At 41.1% G+C, this 15,301-nt stretch overlaps 1 long non-coding RNA gene across 1 annotated transcript; it reads right to left on the reverse strand.

Moving 5' to 3' along the window:
• Nucleotides 1-231: 231 nt before the first annotated feature.
• Nucleotides 232-14,516, reverse strand: LOC140523368 (uncharacterized). The gene is made up of 4 exons (XR_011973371.1): nt 14,099-14,516; nt 3,772-3,944; nt 3,569-3,680; nt 232-420 (listed from the first exon to the last, which is right to left on the reverse strand). It is a non-coding gene; the product is annotated as an uncharacterized lncRNA (long non-coding RNA).
• Nucleotides 14,517-15,301: the final 785 nt, after the last annotated feature.

The raw sequence follows: 15,301 nt of genomic DNA on the forward strand, positions 1-15,301 counted from the left end.
CCAGAGTCAAGAAGACTCATCTTTCTGAGTTCAAATTCAGCTTTAGACACTTACTAGCTGTGTGACCCTGAACAAGTCACTTAATCCTGCTTGCCTCAGTTTCCTCATCTGTAAAAGGAGCAGGAGAAGGACATGGCAAACCATTTCAGTATCTTTGCCAAGAAAACTCCAAATGGGGTCACGGAGAATCAGGGAGGACTGAAATGAGTGAACAACAATGAGGTAGCCAGTCAACAAGCATTTATTACACACATATTATGTTGAAAGCTGCCAAAATAATCTCTTTAAATTTCAGGTTGACCATGTCATCTCTTTGCTCAGAAATATCCAGTGGTTTTCCATTCCCTCTTGGATGGGGGTTCTTCAGATGTTTTATATCCTTGATCCCATTGGCAGTAGTCCGGTGAAGTCTATAAACCCCTTTTAAGTCATATTTTTAAATAAATAAGATACATGATTACTAAGGAAACCAGTTACATTGATTTGTTTTAAAAACAACAAATTAACAAACCATAGGTTAGCAAGTCCTGTTCTAGGCTGCTGCTCTCTTTCTCAGACCACTCTGTTCTTTGTCTTTTCAACATCCTTTCCTTCCCCATGAGCTCAATATCATTTTTCAGCTTTTATCTCTCTAATAATATTTTATTCCCCCTTCAATTACATGTAAAAACAAATTTTAACGTTCATTGTTTATTTTTCAAGTTTTGAGTTCCAAATTATATCCTTCCTTCCCTCTCCTCCCACATACCTGAGACAGTAAGCAATCTGATATGTTACACATGAGCAATCACGTAAAATATTTTCCTACTAATCATTTTGTGCAAGAAGACTTAATCAAGGAAGAAGAAAAAGAGGAAGGAAGGAAGGAAGGAAGGAAGGAAGGAAGGAAGGAAGGAAGGAAGGAAGGAAGGAAGGAAGGAAGGAAGGAAGGAAAAACATAATGGGCTTTGGTCTGTATTCAGTCATCAGTTCTTTCTCTGGAGGCAGATAACATTTTTCATCATGAGTTCTTTAGGATTGTGCTGAATCATTGTACTTCTGAAAAAACTAAGTCATTCACAGTTCTTCATAGTAAAATGTTACTGCTACTGTACACAAACAATGTACCCTCGTTCTGCTCACTTCACTTTGTATCAGTTCATGGAAGTCTTACCAGCTTTTTTCTGAAATCATCCTACTGATTGTCACTTCTTATAGCACAATAATATTCAATTACATTTATATAATATAACTTATTCAACCATTCCCTATTGATAGGCATCCCCTCAATTTCTAATTCTAATGTTAGCACTAAAAGAGCTGCTTTGTATATCCTTGTACAAATAGATTATTTCTTCTTTTTAAAAAAAATCTCTTTGAGATACAGACCTAACAGTAGGTATTGCTGGATTAAAGGGTATGCAGTTTTGCTGATCAGAATGTTTGAATCACACAACTCCATTAGCAATGTATTAGTGTCTTAGATTTCCCACATCCCCTTCAACATTTACCATTTTCTATTTTGTCAGATTAGCCAATATGGTAGGTGTGTGATTGATGTAATTCCTTTGCTCCTAAATTTTTTCTGAAGAGTTTTTAAGGTTGTTTGGAGGGGAATTTGGGAGGGTGCTAGAGAGTTCTTCTTCATGCCATCATCTTGGCAGCAGAAATCCTATCTTTTGAAAAATATATATTTATTTAGTTTTTTTAGTATTTTTCCTCAATTACATGCAAAAACAATTTTAACGTCTAATTCTTTCCCTTCTTCCCTTCCTCACCCTCATTGAGAAGACAAAATTTGATATAACTTATATATGTGCAGTCATGCAAAACATTTTCATATTAGCCATTGTTACAGAAAACACAGGCAAAAAAGAAAAATAACTCAAAATAAAAGTATACTTCAATTTGCATTCAGACTCCAATAGTTCTTTCTCTGGGAATGGATAGCATTTTCCGTAATAGGTCCTTCAGAATTGTCTTGGATCATTGCATTGCTGAGAATAGCTAACTTATTGACAATTGATCATCACACAGTATTGATGTTACCATACACAATATTTGCCTGATTCTACTCATTTCACTTTTCAACAGTTCATGTAAGTCTTTCCAGGTTTTTCTGAGAGCATCTTGCTTGTTTTAGCACAATAATATTCCATCACTATCATATATCACAACCTGCTTAGCCATTTCCCAGTTGATTGGGCATCCTCTCAATTTCCAATTCTTTGCCACTATTAAAAGAGCTGCTATAAATATTTTTTTTACAAATATGTCTTTTTCCTTCCATTTTATTCCTTTAGGATATAGACCTAATAGTGGCGTTGCTTAGTCAAAGAGTATGTGTAGTTTTATAGCCCTTTGGGCATAGTTCCAGATTACTCTACGAAATGGTCGAATCAATATACAACTCAACCAACAGTGTGTTAGTGCCTCAATTTTCCTACAACCCCTCCAACATTTATCATTTTCCTTTTCTGTCATATTCATCAATTTGATAGTTGTGTGTGTGTGTGTGTGTGTGTGTGTGTGTGTGTGGAGGAGGGGTACTTCAGAGTTGTTTTAATTTTCATTTCTCTTATCAATACTGATATGGAGCATTTTTATGACTACAAAGTTTTGATTGTTTTGTCTGAAAATTGTCTGATCATAGGCTTTAACTAATAGTTAAATCAGTTGAAGAATGACTCTCATTTTTCATAAATTTAACTCAGTCTTTTACATATTTGAGAAATGAGGTCTTTATCAGAGAAACTTGTAAGAATTTTTTTACAGTTACGATAACTAATTGCATTTCCCTCCATCCTATTTCCCCATTTATCCTACTCTGTCTTTTCACTCTGTCCATCCTCAAAAGTGTTTTGCTTCTGACCACTACCTCCCCCCAATATGTCCTCTCTTCTATCAGTGCCTCCCTTCTCTTATCACCTTTCCTTTCTACTTTCCTGTAGGGTAAAATAGATTTCTATACCCAACTGAGTATGTATGTTATCCCTCTTTGAGTCAATTTCACTAAGAATAAGGTTTAAGAGCTCCCTTCTGAACTCTCCCATATTCCCCTTCACTGTAAAAGCTCTTTTGCAACTTCCATCTTAAAGGCAGACAATGGATAGTACACTGGGCCTTGAGTCAGGAAGACTTGTGTTCAAATCCAGCCTCACACACGTCCAGGCTGTGACCTTGGCAAGTCACTTTACCTCTATCCATGTCAGCCTTCTCAACTGTAAAATGAGGATACTAACAGTACCTACCTGGTAGGGTGGTTGGGACAATCCAATTAGACAATATTTCTAAAGCACTTAGCACAGTGCCTGGCACATAGTAGGCTCTTAATAAATATTTGTTCCCTCCATTCAATCTTAAATGGGAAATAATAAATGTTGATCTAGCCCTTTAATATTTGCAAAGTACTCATTTGATCCTCCCAACAGTCCTATGATGTTGATAGTATGGATATTGTATGATGATCAATTGTGAATAACTTAGGTATTCTGAAGGATCTATTATGGAAAATGCTATCCATTCCCAAAGAAATGGGGGAGCATCAGGACCCTGAACCACAGATAATCTTATGACCTACAGGACTCACAAAATCGAGAACCAGACCATAGGACATTACTAGCCCATCGGGATTAGCATTTTGGCTGATCTGCCCATCTTTCTTCTGATGGCTCTGACTTCTAGAAAGTACACATTGACCACTGAAAAAAATAACAGAAAAAGATATGAGTTTTCAAATTCAATAAGTAAATGCTTCCCACGTGGGCAGAGGATGGGCTGGGGTTTGCTAACCTTGCAGTAGTTATGTGAGCACCCCTCTAGAGCAGCACTTCCTCCACCGATTGTTCTAATTGATGAAGTTGGGCTGATTATATATAAGACAAGACTGGCGTCCTTCTCAAGTCTCTCTTAATGGTCAGGTCTGAGTAACTTCTGGCCAAAGGCCAGGCATTGGGATCGCAGCACTGTTCAAATCAGAGCAACATTAGGAAGGGCGCTCCCTCCACTCCAAAACATGCTAATCAACTAAAGTAGTAGAGCGTAGCAGCTTTCAAACTTTTTAGTCACAGGGCCCCTATATACTCTTAAAAATTGTTGAAGACCTCAAAAAGTTTTTGTTTATGTGGGTTATATCTATCTTACCACATTAGACATTAAAACTGATAAATTTTTTAAAAATATCCATTTTAAAATAACCATAACAAACTCATTACATGTTAACATAAATAATATTTTAATGAAAATGAATATTTTCTGAAACAAAACAAGAGTAAGGAGAATGGTAGTGTTTTACATATTTTTATTAATGTCTCATTTTTTGCTTAAGAGAAGACAAATGGATTCTACTGTCTGTTTCTGCATTTGGTCTATGCTTTTCATTGAAGTATGTGAAGAAATTCCAGTCTTACACAGATATGTAGTTGGAAAAGGGAGGGGTTTTTGAATAGGAAAATAACATCTGGATGGTATTATAAAAATAATTTTGACCTCATGGACCACTTGAAAGGATCTAGGGAACCCCAGAGGTCCACCTTTGTTTGAGAACCTTTGGGGTAAAGGGTAGCATGTTTTACTTAGTTAAGAATCTGACTTTGGATCACACATCTGATGCATACTTAGCATTTGACCCTGAGAAAGTCACTTCTCTGTACCTCAAATTCTGCCATCAGTAAAATGGAGACAATATATTCCTTTCCTACCTCACAAGGATGAAAGACAGACAGAGCAAGTGAATGGCTTTGCGCTCTTCAGAAAGGAAATCTTGAAAAGGCCTAACATTGTAATACCAACATTGAGAGGAAGTATGGAAGACCTAGATTCATGTCCCCCTCCATGATACATACTGGCTTTGCAAATCATTGACCCTCTCATTGCCCCAGACCACTGGAAGGTGGTAAGTTCTAAAGAAGTTATTGATCTTTATCAGCTGCCTTCCCCTCAAAAAAGTGTTGTAAGTATTTTTATAATGCATTTAGGGCTTGTTAATAAGCCATGATGTTATTATCATCTTATTAAAGTATATTTTAAGAATAAAATTTTACCTAGAAGAAACCATCTGTGGTGAGGTAATAAAGTAGAGGTGCATTTATAGATGTACTTAATGTGCTTTTGGTATTGCCTGACTAGGGAAATCTGAGTTCAAATCCTACATCAAATGTTCACCAGCTGTGTGATGCTGGGCAAATAATTTAAACTTTCTGTGTCTCATTTCTATCATTTGTAATATGAGGGAGCTGGACTCTGTCCTCTAAGGTCCCTTCCAGCCCTATGCCTATGATCTGATAATTCTGTTGCTTCTATGCAGAAATAAACAAAAAGAAAAGAACCTCAACCAAACATTTTAAAAATACATAAAAGAAAGCAGAAGGATGTGCAGTAACGGTCAAAGACAGGAAGGGCAATTCTAGTATTAAGGCATTAAATTAAAATAGATACTTTTACGAAGTAAGAAGTTCACAGCTTCATACACAGAGTTACCTCTAGCAATGCGTGTGTCAACCTCATTATCAATGTGTACATCCCTGGAAAGTACACTACCAAGGTAAGTGATCTTATCCACAGAATTCAAAACTTCTCCATTAATGGAGAGTGAAAACTAAGAGAACAATTTATACAGTGACTACAATAACTTGAAGGCAAATAACTTTGAAACACTTAAGAGCATTAATGATGATAATAACAATAATAAAAGCTCTCATTTAAATAACTCTTTAAGGTTTACAAAGCTCCTTATGCTATCTTATGTGATTCTCACAACAATTCTCTTATTACCCTCATTTTGAGGATGAGTAAGATGTTCTTTATATGGAAATGCTCACATTTGCTAGTGTTCAGATTCACAATAAAAAAGAGAATTCAAAGGAATCTAGAATGATAAAAACTGGTCACCTTGCTCTTGTATTAAAAGGAATTTTGTCTTCTTGGGCCTGTGAGGTAGGTAGGTCAAGGTTCATAGGAAAGACACACTGAAACTTGACTTTATCATGGTGATGTCATTTTGATCCTCTTCAAGAATGAAGCATAACCGTCAATCAACTAACATATCTTATATGCTTATGTTATACATATTTATATATATTGTCAACAGGCAATCACAATTTCATAAAACTTCCCTGAGAATTAGGTTTATAATAAGAGAAATGAACACACATGTGGAATCAAAAGAGTTCCCAATTCAAACAAAAGTTTGCACATTTATGATCTCAGGACAAAGGGAAGGGGAGAAACACAAATCACCACCTAAAGGGATGTGGCATGGGAGGTGGAAAGGTGAAGTAAAGGTGAGAAGAGGACAAAATCCCTCCTGAAGGGGAGAAGCAAGGCCAAGACAAAAGTCACATTTTTCCCCTGTTGGGAACCACCAGACCATGAAGATAGGATGGTCTGCTGACCTACAAGGGTTCCATAAACAATTCCTCAACCTAGTGTAGACTGTCTGATAGCTGCTTTGGCTCCCAGGGACACACAAGGAGTCCAGTTTGCGATGCAAACAATAAATTATGTCAGCTTTGGTGGGGAGAGGGGAGGTTTTGTCCTTGACACATTCAAGGCCTCCTGCATACCCTCCAGAGTTTCTAGAAAATATGACCACACAAAAATGCAAGCTCAGGGATCCCTTAATAATCCTTAACAATATGTACATATATAAACAATATATGTATACACACATGTGTGTATGTGTGTGGGTATGGGTGTATTCGCTGTGTCCGCCATTAGAATAGAAACTCCTTTGGGGTTAAAGATGATTTGTATGTGTGTCCCCACCACCTAACACATTGCCTGACAAATGATGGCACTTGAAAAGTGCTTTTTGGTTGGTTGCTCCTTTCCTTTCCTTTCCTTACCCAGACAACCCAGTAATTTATGTGCTTTAATTGGGGTAGAATCTTGGGTTAGTTTCTCAAAGTGCTTCCTATGCATGTTGAGTCAGTGTGTCTGAGCTCGAAATGCTCTACCACAGATTGGGCACAGACAGTCCACGTGAACATTTGGGATGGATACTCCAAATTTGTGCATCTTACGATTACTTTGTGTTGTCTCAATTCTGCTTTGCTCATAGAGCACAGCACCCTTTCTGATATGGGCATGCCATGCTGAGAGGTCCTGTGCCAGTGTCTCCCATGTTGCACAATCAATTCCGAAGTTCCTGAGAGAGACCTTGACAGTGTCCTTGTATTGCTTCTTCTGACCACCATGTGATTGCCTGCCATATGTATAAGCTAAATAAACACAAGGTAGTTTGAGGAAGAGGCAAGCATTTATTAAGCACCTACTATGTGCCAGTCACTGTTCTAAGTGCTTTACAAATATCTCATTTGATTATTCCAACTGTCTTATAGTATAGATATTATTATTCTCATTTTACAAATGAGGAATATGAAGCAGAGGTTACATGACTTGCCCAGGATCACACAGCTATTAGGTGTCTGAGGCAGGATCTTAACTCAGACCTTCCTGATCCCAAATCTAATTTTCCACTATATAGCTGCTGGGATAACAGGCAACCCCTATTTATAGAGCACTTTGTCTCACACATGAGGCCCCCAGCAAATTTACCCCAAGTTCAAGGCACTCTGTAGGTTTGTATCCACTCAAAATCATAGCTCACAAGCTCTTACTTGTAATGTTTACTTTTTCCTCTAGTTAATTCGAATACTACTTCAAAGTACAGGCACTGAGTTAATAGTACAGTTAGAAAAATGGGAAAGGGATCCTAGATCTAAAGTCAGAAGGACCTTCATAGGAAATCTTGTTCAACCCTCATTTGCTTGTTTTTTAACCAATAAAAATATTGAAACAAATGAGGGGGAACCAGTTTTGCTGTTTTCTTTTTTTTTTCTTTTAACCATGCATGGTTCAAGTAGAAGACAAAGGTGTAAGACAACCATCTATGAGATGGTTTTATGTTTACAAAAGATCCAAAGAGACATTTAAATGACTTTTTAAGACTCTGAATCAGGGAAACAGCAGTGTTGTCCTATGCTGCCAGAAATAAAAAAGCATTCTCCCTGGTTTAAGTCCTCGCATGTGCCTAAGTAAGATGGCTTTCTTCAAGTGCCATCTGCTTCTTTCTCACAAAGAACAAATTCTTTCTGGGTTATCCCAAGATTGATGGAAGGTATCCAGAGAACAAAGTGGTAACCTCACTGGTTTGGAATCCACAACATCTCCAACTTGCTCTTTTGGGGAAAGAGCAGATAGATCTGGAGATAAATCAATGCCTTCTGGTTGACTGCTGTGTTTCGTTCTCAGAGGACCAAAGTGACATCAGTATAATAAAGTCAAGCTTCAGTGTGTCTGACTGTGGCTGATCAGATCAATACAAGCTCAGAATGCTGTACCACAGATCAGGCACAAATAGTCCATGTGAGCATTTGGGGTGACTACTCTAAATTTGCGCCTCCTGTGTTTCCTTTGAACTGTTTCAATTCTGTTTGCTCATAGAGCACAGTATCTTCTCTGATGTGGGCACATCATGGTCCTGTGCCAGTGTGTCCCATGTCACACAATCAATTTCAAAGTTCTTGAGAGAGACCTTGAGAGTGTCCTTGTATCATTTCTTCCAACCACCATGTGATCGCTCACCCTTTGTGAATTCTCCATAAAACAGTCTTTTTGGCAAATGAACGTTTTGCATTCGAATAATGTGGCCAACCCATTAGAGTTGCACTCTCTAAAGCAGAGTTTTAATGTTTGGCAGTTTAGCTTAAGTAAGGACTTCACTGTCATCAGAAGGTGACCTTATCCTGACAGGTGATCTTCAGCTTCCTGGCATGGCGTTGGTAATCCACTGATGCCTGCAGTATAAATTCTATAAGGCATATGCAAAGAGATGCTTCTGTTAACAATATCCATTCAGTGTCCTGGGTCTCTCAAGACATAATTTAATTTAATAACAATGATAGAGATAACAATTAATTGTTGTTCAGTCATGCCTATTTGGGATTTTCTCGGTAAAGATTTGCCATTTCCTTCTCCAGATCATTTTACAGAGGAGGAAACTGAGGCAAATGACTTGCCCAGGATCACACAGATAATAAGTATCTGGGCCTTTGTTTGTGTGTTTTCTTTCTGAAACAGCTTCTGGCTTCAACTTGAATTGAGAGGCTACCTCTTTCCTAAAAGAGATAGAATACCCTCTTTTCACTTAGATTCCAATGGTTTAAATTCAGTTTTTTCACACACACACACACACGAACTAGACTTAGGAAAGCCCTTAGTTACTTTTCTTCCCACAATGAGAATTTTAGTTGCATAACTACGGTACATGTGGCTTTTGCTCTCTAGAAGGAAAGTCTTTACCTCCAGAGTTCATATTCTTTTGAAACAGAGCAGCAAGCCTCATTAGTAACTTAATCTGTCTCTGAACTCCTTCCTTTTGTTCACTAGGGACAATCAAATGAATAAGCATTCGTTAATTCATTATTTATTATTTCATTATTTATTAATAAGATTATACTATGTACTAGGCATAGTAAATCCTGGAGTTACTGTCCCTGCCTTCCAGGAGTTTATGTTCTACCTCAAGGTCTCTGATCTGGCCTTCTATCTGAATTTGTTAGAAAAATCCTCTTAATTCTTGCTTAATTTTTCCTTGCTAAACTATAATCCCTCTGAATCATTGTAGGAGCTATGTTTTTAACCAACTACCAAGGACTGGCTGTATGACCATCCCCTTCCCACCTTATCTTCTCAATTGTGGGATCTTTTGGTTTCATCTGCAAATGAAAAAGGAGTGAGAAAAATAAAAATCAAAATACTCCTTCCAAAACACCTCTGCATGGAGACTTGGTCTTCCACTTCAATCCCTTCCTCCTCATCTCTGGGTTTTCTAGGGATACAACATGCTACCCCACATAAGGTTGGCAAGGGGTTTTCCATAGGACAACCCAGTGAGGTGGGTAGTATGTCATTCCCATTTATAAATAAGGAAACTGAGGCTCTAAGAAGTTATGACTTGTGTGCAATTATGGGAACTCAGGGCAATTGACTGCAGCACCAACACACTATCCATTATACCACCTCAGACCCAGGGATCAAATGCTTTTGGTACTGAATGATCTGGGTGGTGATGATAATAATGGCATGTGACACCTCAAAGTTCATAAATCACTTTCTTGACATCCACCTTATACATTAGGCAATGTAAATATTCTTATCCCTGTTTTACACAGGAGGAAACTGAAGCTCAGCCAATTTAGGTGACTTCCAGCTAGGAAGCCCCTTGGCCAGGATTCAAGTCTGCAGCTTCTCCTACTATACCACACTTTGTCAGGACAAGTGAAAAGTGGCACCATGAACATTCTGAGAATTGGGAGGATGAGTGAAAGGGAAGAGACACACTGGCCCTCTCTGTATGATTACAGAGGATTCTGAGAAGTGCTAAAGAATTTCTCCCTTGGACTTGCTTGGGGAATGTCTTAATGGTGAAAAAGTACAACATGTTGTCCTAGGTTCAGGAAGACTAGTAGGTTCAAACTGATAAGCAGTGGTGCATCTAACCACAATGCTCCAAAAAGGTCAACTCTCTTTCTAGGATCATATAACCCCAACTAGTCACAGGAATATGGATTTTTAAAAGAGGGAAGGGACCTTAAAAATCATAGTCCAACCTCTCCATTTCACAAATGAGCAAACAGATTTTGAGAGATCGAGTGACTTGCCTAACAATAATAGTATAGTGCATTTATATAATGCTTCACAAACATAAACTCATTTTATCCTCACAATAACCCTGGGAAGTAAGTGCTATTATTATCCCCATTTTAGAAGGCAGAGTGACTTGCCCCAGGGGTTAGTAAGTAGCTGAGCCTGGATTTGAACTGAGGTCTTCATGACTCCAGGTCAAGAATTCTGTTCACATGGTTTTATCTAGATCCTACAGGTGCTTAGTTGCCAAAACCGTAATCCATTCCCAGAATTCATTTGTTTCCTTGACCCCAAACCAAAGTTCTTTCTACTGCCTTCCTGCTGTCCTATATAGTCCTTATTTAAGCCAGTGAGCCCAGGGAGTTATAGTGCTTAGCGTTGAAAGAGAAGTCACAAAGCTGAGTTCAAATCATGTTACTACTTGTATGACAGTTGGCTTTACTTGTCTGCCAAATGGGGAAGATGGACCAGATGAGTCTTAAGGTCCCTTCTATCTTGAAATCAATGATTTAACTACTCATTGTCAGAGGATAGCAAGGGTACTGGCTTTGGAATCTGAGAACCTGGGCTCAAATTCTCATTCTACTGAATTTGCATTTCTAGTGTGGCTTCTGTCATGCATTGTACTCATATGACCAGAGTTAAGTGCTTGACAAACTTGTTGATTGAATGTGGCCCAATTTTGGCTTGTCTCCTCAGTCGTAAAGTAGGGGATTAGAGCAGATGAGCCCTAAGTTTCCTTTGTGAGCTAGAGAGTTTACCAAAGTTTGGGAATTTGGAGAAGACATGCAGTGTTCAGGGATCACCAAATGAACCAGTCTGGCCAGACCTCGAAAGTGATGTGAAATTAGCCTGTAAAGGCAGTGAGGGACTTCAAGTGTCAGGTTGAAAAACTTATATCTTATCCTGGATGCAGTAGTGAGACATGGGAGGTTCTTGAGTATGGCATTTAGATGATCAAAGTGTTGGTCTCATTTTATTGTAGTTTTAACCATTACTATATAATAAATCTGTTGGGCAAAGTCTCTGATTTACGTGACCATTGGCTACTGACTGGTAACCCATACCAGTGAACAACAAGAAGTTAGATTTCGTTCTCCAGGGTGCCCAGACATCATGGACAAGACATTCCCCCTGACTGAACTTCAGTTTCCCTATCTGAAAAATGATAGGTTTACAGTAGATCATCTCTGGGGTCCCTTCTAAGCTGAATTCTTATGAACCATTGGCCTACCAAACCTACACTTTATTTTATATCCTAAAGAAAGGACAGGAAGCTAGATGGTACAGTGGATAGATATATTGAGGGCCAGGGTGCAGTGCAGTTGACAAGATCAGGATAGACCTTCTAGGAAACTGTTCTTTGAGACCGTGTTCATTATCATCTGGAATGGCTCTCCATGCCCCCCAGATGTTGCTGTCTCTGTGAGACAAACAAGAGAATTACAGAAAACAAGGGATATGTAAAATAGATGCCCTCTAGGCTAACAGTCTTTAAAGACAATAAGACTGGCCAAATCACTGGGACAGGAGAGGAGCAGAATGTCACCTAGACTTGCAGTTTCTGTCTACGTATACCCTAACCCTCAGATCAATAAATGGAATTGGTCTATCTTTTCCCACCTCCCGTGTTTCTTTTCTTCACCACATCACCAAGCCGTGTAGGGATGCAGGCCGTCCGCTACATAGACAGAGCACTGGCCTAGGGTCTCAATTTCCAGGGTTCAAATCTAGCCTCAGACATTTAGTAGTTGTATGACCCTGGACAAGTCACTTAACCCAGCTTGCTCAGTTTTCTCATCTATAAAATGAGCTGGAGAAAGAAATAGCAAACTCACTCCATTATTTCTACCAAGAAAACCCCACATGGGGTCATGGAGAATTGAACTCAACTGAAATGACTCAACAACAAAGAAAGAGCAGTATATGCTTGTATTTGTGTCCATGGTGCTTAGTATACTGCCTGGAACATAGTAGTGCTTAATAAATGCTTGTTGCCTTGTTTTATGGTGACTTTGGAATCAGAAGACCTAGATTTAAGACCCAGCTATTTGTAACAGCAAGCAAAGTAGAATTTTTTGCTCTTTTTCTGGATTGAGTTTCATCCAACCAAGTGCTTTTGACTGAATCAAGAGTCTTTGATTGGAAACAGTATGTATATTGCATTGCTTGGAGGGAGAGGAGAGAGTAGAGAGAGAAGCAAAGCTGAGAAAAAAGTGTAAGAATGTCTGTGATGTCAGCACTCCTGTTGGTCTGTGTTGATTTCTCAGCAGAAGTCCTATCTGTTGGTCTGTGTTGACTTCTCAGACAGAAGCCCTGTCTGTTGATCTGTGTTAATTTCTCAGACAGAAGCCCTGTCTCGTTGGCACTGGTAATGTATATAAATATTATTATAGTCCTGTTAAGCTTTGTTTTCCTAGAGACAGAAGCTGCAGGTGGGAGTCCCTGGAGACTGCTTCAGGCAGAAGCAAGAAGAGTTTGGAGTGGAAGAGTCCCTGTGAACTGAGACAAGGAGCAGGAGCAGAGAGCTGCCTGTGTGTGAACTCAGGCAAGAGCTGGGAGTGGTCAACCCATGGAGGAGGAGCTCTGGGGTTTGGCAATCAGCCTGGAGTCAAGATGAGAGAGGACTTTACTTGGACACTATGTATTTATTAAGAAGAACGTTCTTACAGTAACCTAGTTGTGGGTGGTGTGCTTATAGTTTATTGCTGAATAAATAGAGTTCATTATACTATGTAATAGGACCCTTAAAATTATTCACAGCAGCAGTCCTCATGTGTGCTGCTACGATTGGCTTTACACCGTGCTACTTACCAGCTGTGTTGAAATTATTTCTCTTCTCTGGCCTCTGTTTCCCCATGCATTAAATGAGGAAACTAGATACAACTGAATTAAATTCGACCAATATTTATGCTACAGTCTGCACATTTAAAGACAATGTAGCCTGGTAAATAGAATTGGAATCAGGAAGGCCTGGGTTTAAATCTTGCCTTTGATACACACTAGGTATGTGATCAGGAGCTAACTCCCTGGGTGATCCAAACAACTGTCAAAGACTAAGTGGGGGAGTGGAGTAGAGCACATGGATATCCAGAAGTTACTCCTCTTTCAGAGATCTTACCAGAGTCTGCCTAAAGGAGCTTGAATGCTCCCTGGACTCAGAGAGCATGTACTGCTGGTGACTGGAAGGGTGCTGTTATTGAAAGAGGGAAGGCCCCTGTACCCCTCCCATCTCAGGGACTCTGCTTTTCAGACCCTTGTAGCCCTTCTATTGTCAACTCTGGCCTGACCCCCTTCAGAATTGCTGCCTCTTGCCCTATCCCAAGTAGCTTAGTGTCTATACACTTCCTTTTGTGCAATAGCTAGTTTTATGGATTCCATTAGAAAGAATTAGGCTCATTGCTTCTAATTTCATTTCATTATACCTGTATCCACAGGGTCTGGCACATAGTAGGCGTTTAATAAATACCTGATGGACATCAGCGCAGGTTAGCACCTTCCGAACAGCTGAAAATCTAAGAGAGCACAGAGGGGTGCGTGGCTCGTCCAGTCACACAGCCAGTATTGTCAGAGGCCAGACCTATCATCCGCATACAAGTTAATTTGAAGAAGGGGCAGTAATATCCGGAGGGATAAAGAAGAAGCTATTCCTGTGATTAGGGGTACCTTCCATCCCTGGCATGCTAGAACTCAGTAGGAGCACAGGCCAGGTGTGGAAACTCGCGCCGAGGGGGCACCAGGTGCGGCCCTCTCTGGCTAGCTCCCTTAGGGGCCAGCAGGTGGCGGTTGGGCTCCAGGGAACCACGCGAGTTGTGGGAGCCGGGGGAAAGAGGGGGCTGGGGGGCGGGAGGCGTGGCCTCGACGATCTTGACAGACAGGCTACCAGTCTCGGGCCGGGCATGAGGTAATAAGAGAAGGATGGAGGGGGCGTGCGCGCTTGTGCCTGTGTCTGTGAGCGCGCTCGCGAGCCCGAGCCCCTGCACTCCCCACAGCCCGTGCAGCTGACACTGTCAGTGCATTTGTTTATGTCAATGTATTTTTTTAAATGAAAAAAATATTTTTTTAAAGCAAGGAAATGAAAGAAAGCAAAGGGTGTATTACGGGGGGTGGGTGCTTTCCTGGGGGGATGCCAAGTTGGGGAGAGGGCGGCCATCTCGGGGTGGGGTGGGGGCGCCCAGTATGTGTCCCTGGCTTTGGACCCGAGCCCAAGGAGGGGGATTCTAGCGCAGGCCCTGGGGAGGGGGCGGAACCGCGACTGCGGCTGGGGGAAGGGAGGGGAAAGGGAGGGGGCCGGGGGAGAGAAACGACAGGGAGGGGGAGGGAGAGGGAGGCGGCTAGGGGAGGGGGCGAGGGGGAGGGCGAGGACCCGAGCGGGGAGGGCGGGCAGAAGGAGGGGACCCACGGGGGAGGGGTGGCCAGCCCCCACCCCGCCCCGGCCGCCGGAGCATGCACTTGGGAGCAGGCCGGCTCTGCGAGATCCCCGGCGGCCGGGCATCCGCAGAGGAGGCGCAACTGGTGCCCGGGCCCCGGCGCGGCGGCCGCAGTGCCCGCACGAGCCCGCTCAGATCCGCGGGCCGGACAGCGGCCGGAGCTCCCCCGCCCGATCCGGCCTCGGCCGGCCGGCCCTGCAGCAGCGGCGCCCCGGGTGACTGGGCCAGGCAGGGCCCGCGGC

Source organism: Notamacropus eugenii, chromosome 2 (genome assembly GCF_028372415.1).
Source record: "Notamacropus eugenii isolate mMacEug1 chromosome 2, mMacEug1.pri_v2, whole genome shotgun sequence".
NCBI lineage: Eukaryota > Metazoa > Chordata > Mammalia > Diprotodontia > Macropodidae > Notamacropus > Notamacropus eugenii.